Source organism: Palaemon carinicauda, chromosome 45 (genome assembly GCF_036898095.1).
Source record: "Palaemon carinicauda isolate YSFRI2023 chromosome 45, ASM3689809v2, whole genome shotgun sequence".
Classification (NCBI taxonomy): Eukaryota; Metazoa; Arthropoda; class Malacostraca; order Decapoda; family Palaemonidae; genus Palaemon; species Palaemon carinicauda.
Genome location: NC_090769.1, coordinates 15,287,419 through 15,297,418, shown reverse-complemented (window position 1 = coordinate 15,297,418; position 10,000 = coordinate 15,287,419).

Sequence of the window (10,000 nt, the reverse complement as noted above, 5' to 3'; positions counted from 1 at the left end):
ATATATATATATATATATATACATATATATATATATATATATATATAAACTATACAATTGTCCCTTGTGACTGCATTACTAAAGGCAATAGGCTTGAAAGCAATAATAGGAAAAAATGTAGATTCGAAGCCAATCCCCGTCTTGGAAGAGAGCCGAATTTCTTGGTTGGCGTCAGAGGACCGGAAGGGGAAGGGAAGGGTCTGAGCGCCATCGTAAAAATAATAGTTTATGACGCCGTGCCATACCTTTATTGGCATTCAAGACGGCCTTGGGGACGATTTAATGACCATTATGGATTAATAAAGCATTTATTAACGGGGCCTAATTACTTGCTTTGTCATATTACTGTCAATGAGAGGGTTGTTTATGCCGGATTCCTACTTGCGATGCGGCGTTGTGCGGAATACTGCCCATTTTTTTTAAAGGACAGTATTCATGCTCTAGTTCGTAAGAGGAGTTAAAAGATGGAAAATATAAAAATATGAAGAATATAAAACATATTTCACATGAAGGAACGTTTTCACGTACTTCAGAAGTCAGTATTATTTGTGAAAAACACGTATATGGAAAGATAAGTATTCATATAAACAATAACCATTGACAAATCATTCAACCATCCTATACTATTCTGACCTTTAGTAATCACTTTTTTTAATACTGTCAAATTCACACACGAGATTCTTTGGAATAGTTATGGAAATTGGCCTGCATGAACAGAAATGCTTACTTCGTTAATATTACTGCAGTCTTGGTTAAAGGAACATATGCATTGTTCTTTGACCAGTATTTAGTTTCGGCGAGGAAATGAAATATTATGAACAAATTACATTATCACAAAATATATTATATATATATATATATATATATATATATATATATATATATATATATATATATATATATATATATATATATATATATATATATTCTGGTAAATATATACGGGTAGCCTACATTTCCAATATATCTTATGTGGATACTCTTCTGTTAAGGAGAGAGAGAGAGAGAGAGAGAGAGAGAGAGAGAGAGAGAGAGAGAGAGAGAGAGAGAATCAAACAAAGCGACTTGTGGTAGTAGCCAGGGAGGGGATGGAAGTAGAGTGGGAATGAACTATCCTCTAACCCCCCCCCCCTCCCCCCTTCCCCCTTCCCGATCTCCTATCCAACCAAGCCACCCGGTTTCAGCATGAATATTAATAAAAGACAAGAGCGACCTACCAAACTCCGTAGAGTTCTAGGCTGCGCGGTAAATGTCGGGGGCACAAGTTGGGAAAATGTTTTATCTCGCCAGGTCCAGTTGGCAGTCGAATAACATATTAATGGGAGAGCACCAAACCCTGTAGTTCTCTCTCTCTCTCTCTCTTTCTCTCTCTCTCTCTCTCTGTAAGGTTCGTAACTATAACTTTTGTCTTTAATCTTGCGCAATTTCTTTTATATACTATGCTTCTGTTAAAATACTTATATCATAGGTTTTTATGCTTTCAATTATTTCTTTTATATAAATAAGAGCGAAAATCACAACTTCTTTTCTCAACTCTCAGTTTGACGAGATAAAGGCTACCTGGTGATAATTGTGATGTTCCCCGAATCCTTTTATTCCATGGTCAAGAAAAAAATTCGTACAACTTTCTTAATTTAGTCATAACACGAAGTATGTTTGTATGTGCTTGTGTGCGCGAACATATGGAAATTATCTGTCGATTCTAGTCACTATGAATTGCTTGCGCTTCAGAGAACGCTAAGTAACGTGGGAAGAGATTGTGCACCGAGAAATTACCGTGAGCATTTTGTATGAAATATTCCCGCGGTTTTATAAGTTGATGGTCTTTAATTAAATATTTTTTTTCTGTTTTTTTTTCTGTTTTTTTTTCTTTAAATAATAAACGGTCCTTTCACTTTTTACCACCTTTGTTCCCTGTCGTCTGTTGTAAATGCAAATGGTATAGAATGTACTGTAGTAGCAGCAAGAGCTTTTTATTTTCAATTTTTATTGTTACGTGAATTTCACGCAGCTGTTTAATAAAGGCTGTTACTACGATAAGTGAAATTAATAAAAGCTGTTACTACGATAAGTGAAATCTATACCCGTCATTTCTGTAACCAACTGAAATCATAAAACTTTTTATTTCTAATAAGAATTCACTATCACGAGAGAGAGAGAGAGAGAGAGAGAGAGAGAGAGAGAGAGAGAGAGAGAGAGAGAGAGAGAGCATCTTCACTTAAGCGTTGCTATAAACTAGGTGAAACATAGACTTACAATCTATCAAGGTGATATATTATCTCGAGTTCTCACTGCGCTCACGGCTCTACTGTTTTCATAAATGTCCAAAACCCTACTGTCCTTGTGATCAAAGGTCTGGGGGTTTGGAAGACCATATATATCGAACTGCCTGGTCATACCTGGGCATAGGTTAGGTGTAGAGGGTGCTTAGACGCTGATTATAAGCGTATAATTCAGTATCTATGCCACGCTTAAGTGATCTTTAAAACTCTAAAGAGGGTTCTTGGGAAGTGCTTCGTTAAAACCTCTGTTGAAACAAGCAGTGAATAAGGTATGTCACTTAGACAGGGTTAAGCAGAGGCAGGAGGCTATGAACCTTCTGACCTGAGCTTGCGTAAGCTCAGTCTAATCGTTATCCCAAGGCAACTGGGAAAAGCCGTATGGCGAAATACGTTTATTATCTTCAACATTCAGGTCATCTATCTCATCATGACGTTTCTTCCTGTAAGCAAGTATTATTAGTGTAGTTCATATCCCCATACTGGCTTCTGACAAACTCCCTTCTGACTTATGAAAATGAAATGCTACAAAAAATACATTATGGTAAATAATATCAACATTTATCTCCTGAGACGATGTGTTTGTGAAACACGAATGTCTCCAAAGGTTTGTTAGTTTTAATACGAATGTTATGGTCAGCGTCACAAAGTCATTAATCTTGATGTCATCTAAAACAATTTAAATAAAGGTCATGTTCAAATTCAGTTTCAAAACCTTGCTCTGATCTAAAACGTTTTCATTAGTGACGTACGAATGACTCAACTGTCTTTTTTAATTATAATGACAATAAAAAAGTGATGATCAACGTAAATGTTATGCACAAAATCTATGGGATTTGGAACTACATTTTGTTTAACAAAATCCTTACTCAAACAAACACAAGGAGGAACAGGTCGAAAGACGGTTTCTATTTATGAACGAACATCTTTGCATAATGATTTATCTCTGAACCCAGTTCGACTGGAATTCCTTCAAGTGTGTAATAAGAGTTGCGATGACAAAGAAATGTGCCAGACCCTGATGTACCGACACAGACAGACGAATGGAACGGAAAACTACTTAACCCCGTCCTTATAGCCAGTAGGGAACTAAAAGCTCTAATTTACTCTCAGGGTTTTCATCAATTTCCCAAACAGGCGAGATATTTTGGTCATCGAGGAAAATTAAGGAGCATCAAATAAACGAATTCATCTGAATTTTTTTTTTATGTGATTAACTTTATATAAAACAAAGACTACTACCATTTCTTCATCCAATAGTCATCATCAACCGAATCAAACAAATGCAATCAATTGTAGAGATTAAAGTTATGTACTTTTCATTCAAAAGTTTACGGTAAACTTTCTCATTATTTATTCTCTTTTCCCTTTTGTCCTTTGCCCTTCTATTTCCAAGACTTTCTTCTTCATGCCATAGTTGTCCTTAGTTTACATTCCCGAACCCCGCCGACCCCTGGCCCTCCCCTACCCCCATCGTTAGGCCCATTAAAGGGAAGGTTTCCCTTGGCCCATCTCGTCCTTCCTTTCTTCCCTTTTGTCCCATGTGAGAGAAAAAAAAAGATAACGGGGAGGACGTGGACGAAGAAGGCGATGCAGACGAGGACGACGAGGAGGAGTAGAAGGAAGAAGAGATATCTGAACCCTAACTTCTTGTAGTATTGATTCCAAAGGATGAGAAAGAGGAGGAGAATGCCAAACCCTGGTTATGTAATCTCATTCTTCCCCTTTTCTCACTAGTCACCCTCCCCACCCACTCTTTATTCTCATTACATATTATTTCTGCTCGTCTGGCCTCATAGTTTACCGTCATCTTCAGCGTTGCTTTCTTCCATTGGTCTTTCATTTTCTGCCAAAACCAGTCTTAGCTCTACCTTCTTCATATTTCAACAACTGTATTCCCCTTACTTCCTTTCATTCTTCTTCATTTTCTTCTTCTCTTTCTTTTTCTTGTCACCTGCTTCTACTTCTTCAAGTCGTGCTACTCGACTCCCTCCATTTCCCTTTCCTGTGTATCTTCCAGTTCTTCCTACTCCTTCCTCTTCCTTTAAAGGACTTCCGTAAGGCCAGAGAGAGAGAGAGAGAGAGAGAGAGAGAGAGAGAGAGAGAGAGAGAGAGATATCTGTTTAAAAATATGGTACTTCAAACTTAAACATTACACAGAGTGAAGCAAAGAATGGAAGAATAGTGTATATATATATATATATATATATATATATATATATATATATATATATATATATATATATATATATATATATACTGTATATATATGTATATGTATATGTATATATATACACAAATATATATACACATATATATGTATGTATGTATATATATATATATATATATATATATATATATATATATATATATACAAATATATATACACACATATATATATATATATATATATATATACAGAGAGAGAGAGAGAGAGAGAGAGAGAGAGAGAGAGAGAGAGAGAGAGAGAGAGAGGCAAACAATTGCTACAATCATCATTTGCAACCTTTATGTATACCCACTTTATTGTACTGCATAAATATATAAAACGCTCTCCTTTGGCAATTTTGTATTGATAAGTATGATACCATGCAAATCACTCTAAAAATGGTAAAAGAAAAAAAAATAGCGTGAAAGTACAGCAGGAAATAAAACGTAAAGAGAAAAACAAACAAAAAGGGTCCAGGAGTGGCACGGATGACGCAAGAATTTCTGGCCGTATTTATTCATTTTTTTTCTTTTCCCTTCAGAATAGGATTTTCTTCTAAAAACAGAGAAAGAAAAATAACAGTTAGTGTTGTGAAGTTGTGTCTGTGTGAAGTGAGAAGTTCAGATATTTACCGTGAGTGTAAAGATGTTAACGTAAGTTCTAGTTAATGTAAAAAGGAAGAAATATATCAAAAGATGGATGTGTGTGTGAGAGAGAGAGAGAGAGAGAGAGAGAGAGAGAGAGAGAGAGAGAGAGAGAGAGCGAGAGAGAGAGAGAGAATCTATAATTCTCCAAATCTTTTGGCCGAAAGGAAATGGATGAGGGAGAATTTGGACCCCATCTCTTCTGGCCCTCCTCTTCCTTAAGCACGTCCCCTCCTTCCCCTCACTCTTGCCCTCTCCCACCCCCTCTATCTCTCTCTCTCTCTCTTCCTCTCCAACCCCTTAAGCCATTCTGTCTAGGGAATTGCCCAGAGAGGAAACGACTGAGGAGAGGAGGAGGATACGACGGGATTACAGGAATCGAAGAGGAGAAACTTGGCAAAGGGAAGATAAGAAGAGCAGGAGAGGAAAGGGAAATGAAAAGACGAAACAGGAAGAAACTCACGACTGAACACTGACAATTGAAAAGAATTACAAACGATATAAATTCTGTAATAAATAACCGCTGCAAAAGGCATAAACACCAAAGATAAGAATGAAGAAAATGAGGAAAATTTACAATAAAAATAGCATAAAAATGAGATTGGAATGGAAATAAATTCTAAGAAATGCGTATTAGTCAGAATAATAAAAATTGGAAGTGAAAAAACATCAAGAAAAATAGAAAAGAAAATAATAAAAAAAAAAACAGAAGGATGAAACAATCTTATAAAAGCAACAATAAAAAGGGAATGAAAAACTACCAGGAATCCGCTTATAAAAAGCGTAAATTAAGAAAACTCTGAAATTAATATAGAAATGAAAATAAAAAAAAATAAACGAAGATGAAAGAAGAATCCTAAGTACGTGGATATAGTAGCAATGAAAGATATCAAAGTGAAATATTACAGGTGCAGAAAGAAAATTCGGGGAAGACGTCAGAAAGAGCAGAAATTTACAAGAAAGGAAGGGATGAAAGAACAAAAAAGAAAAAAAGAATAAGACGTAAAAAGGGATAATGGGCTAAAGATAAATTAGAAAAATGTAGGTGGGGTGAGGAAAAATAAATTATAAAAGGTTTATTTCAAAATAAGAAAGAAACTGGGTCACTAGTAAGCTTGAATTCGGGCATAATCCAACCCGCTCTTTCAGCGCTAGTCCAGAAATATCTATATAGAACGCACGTTTGTAACATCACTGCGATGACTTTGGATAATAGGACAAAGAAAGTACGGTCTTTGGTCATAATCATTTTCCCTGTTGAAGCCCTTGGGCTTATAGCATCTTGCTTTTCCAACTAGGGTTGTAGCTTAGCTAGTAATAATAATAATAATAATAACAATAATAATAATAATTATAATAATAATAATAATAATAATAATAATAATAATAATAATAATAATAACAATAATAATAATAATAACGAGGATTCTCTGTATACACCTGAAGTCACTAAAAACAGAGTATAATATTTTTCCCCCTAAGAGAAATATTTGAATGAAAAAACACATAAACGTAAAAGATTCTCTCTATTTCAGATACAGAATTCGTACGTATGAGCTACGAATTAGCCTTGATAGATGAAAAACAAAATGAATCGGCAATTTTCCCCCATTATCTCTGATATGCCGAAACGCTTCTACTTTTCACAATTAACACGGTCATTTAAAAATAACTTTTTACTTTCAGGGGCGATCACATAATGTAGATTTCATTCAAATAAGGTCACCCTATTACGTAAATATACGCACCGGCAACTATAACGCTAATACTAATACGGATAATTGCCATGATACGGCCGACTGTATCTTTGAATGATTTATTTAATGTCACCTTTAAAAGTAATGAGCATGAAGTGAATGCGCATTTAAAAGAGTAAAAACGTTGTTAGCTTTAACATCCCTCAATTAATTATTACAACATTGAAATGATGAAATGGTCAATCATTTACATTAATCTTGTTTTTCTTATTATATTGAATCTTTCTTTTTACTCTAAAACGTAGAGTATTTCGGCATCATTAACAACAATAATGGCACTGATTCTAATATTTATTTTAATGTTGAGTTTTATAGCTTTGTAATTTTTAATATCAACAAGACAGACGTCTGTAACGCGTACTTCTTATTTTTATAAATTGAGTAAAATATCATCCTGTACCTGATAAAGACAGCTATTTATGTCTCAAGATAGACAGGGTAACGAGTAAAATGCTTCATGTTTACTGAATGTTTATGTTTCCCGGTAATGAGTATGGTAATGACCTTTTTTTGAATGATGAAAAAAAAAGATCAATTTCCGACCATGTTTATGGACTAGCCTTTGGCAGGGGAATCTTTGAATAAAATCAATACATAAACAAAAAATAGCATAGTGAGTTCTATGACGTAAATGAAATTAAAGGGATGATTTCTTTTCATATAAATACTCTTTAATGTCGGATCTGGTCAGCAGTTGTTTGGGTGACAACAAAGATGGTTGACGATACCGGCACTTAATAATCTTCAACATCCAAGGAACAGAGATTGTAACAACGTCAACCACTAAACATCACTGGAGACTGGGCAGTTTTATTACCATCCCCCTACTAAAGACAAAAAGGCGTATGCTGAAAAATCACATATAAATGTATTATACATATATGTATATATATGTATGTATATATATATATATATATATATATATATATATATATATATATATATATATATATATATAACAGTTTACAAGGTCATTGCCAGGAAACAACAACATAATCCTATTTTCAAGAGCCAACCCATAAATCCCATCTTCAGTAAAGAAATCTTCCACAAAATTATTATCGGCTTCATAAACACAATGTACATATGCCTCATTAGCAGTGCATATTCCTGGACATATACAGAAGTAGGTTTCCTTCAAGAATATGATTTAAACTACGAGGTTTTGAAAATACTGAACGATAACCCTTTTAGAGTTAAATTCCCTGTTCATTGACACAGCTGTATCTGAAAGAGTAGCAAATGGTAAATTAGCATTTGAATTACTTTTCTATATATGATCATAATAAAAAAAAGCTAGTTAAGATTGACCACTTATAGGTACTTTGTAAATTATACTGAAGTCATAAAATAAGGCTATAAAAGTTAATTTACATAAGTGTATTGAGCAAAGATTTTAACCGCTCAATTATGTAGATAATATTTTTAAGATTAAGAGATTATCTTCATGTCCACAACACACGGTATTATAATAAAAAAAATAGGAGACTATAAAGTAAGAATGATTAAATATTAACATAGGGTGTAAAATGAAATCACATATCAGAAACAACGACAACAAAATAATCAACACATGAGCTGTTAAATGATTAGAGGGAATGACGATTAACTGTCGGGAAGGGGGAGGAGGGAACGGAGGGGTGGCAAGAGCACGATGGGTATGCAGATGCTGGAGGGGGGAGGGTGGGTGGCGAGTTTGTCTGTAGCGGGGTGGGAGATGGAGGGGGGATAAATAAATACAGCGGGTGTTTTGATTCATTGTCGTTATAATTACTGTCGGCAGGTAATAACAATATTGTCCTAATAGGAATGATATTGCCACTGTGTGAATTATGAATCGAATGTGGCCAAAAATCAGTGCCAGTTAGTTGAACCTTCGATGGGATTTTTTTTTCCTCACCTGGAAATTTTCATTATACTTGTCATTTTTTGAGGGATTCTTTTTATTTATAACAGTTTGATTATTTTTGTATCCGCACGCACACACACACACATATATATATTTATTTATATATATATATATATATATATATATATATATATATATATATATATATATATATATATATATAGTGTGAGTGCCTGTATATGTTTGTATATATAATAAAAGAGTGGATGCAGCCTATAATTGCAAAGCTACTAACTAAAGGCGAATTGTTTATATGTACATATATATACAGTAGATATATATATATATATATATATATATATATATATATATATATATATAATACACACAGTATATATATAAAGAAATATATACAACTTATTTATAGAGAAATTGCTCATCTTTATTTGTAACACCTGTTCCAGATGCTATGGGTGTTGTTACAACTTCATTAAACACCAGGCTAATTGTAATTCGCACTCAATAAATCTATGGATAGATAAGGATCATTGACCATATCATTATTAATGATGAAGTTGTTTTTGTTGTTTGAGCACTCAAGAATTGTTACATAAGTGAAAAAAAAAGACTTGCTAAAAGTAACTATGATTGTGTCATGAAAAGACCATTATTTTTACTATATAATGACTTTTTCATTTTACATTTATATTTTACTGATTAGCATTTTCAAAATTTTTACAAATGTAACGTTTACTAACAAACATAATTAGACTGTACAGGGCATGTTCTAGACGGAACTGATTCGTAAATAACAAAGACTTACATTAATAAAAGAAAGAAAAACTTTAAGAAAAAAAAAAGCTCACTTCCAAGCTGACAAAGGCACGAATACACACTAACACACACACACACACAGCCACATGCGTACTCTGCACGCATGGTCTATATCATGTTGTCTGGCGGAGGTCGGTCGGGGCCAAGATAATTGGACGTGGACGCTGGCATAAACCACGACGGCTCGAAATTATAAGTTTAATTATGTCATTTCTTGTGTAATAAAGGCGCAACATAGGTCACGCATAATTACAAGAGGTACATGCTGCAAATTACTGTCATTACCGCTAAATTCCCGCTGACTCTCGCAATATATGGGGGCATTAAACCGGGGAAATTTTTTAATCCTTCTATCTAATATGGCTTTTGTGACTCTATTGGGCTCCCTCATTCTTCCTTCCTGTTCCTAAAAGGAGAAAAGAAATTTT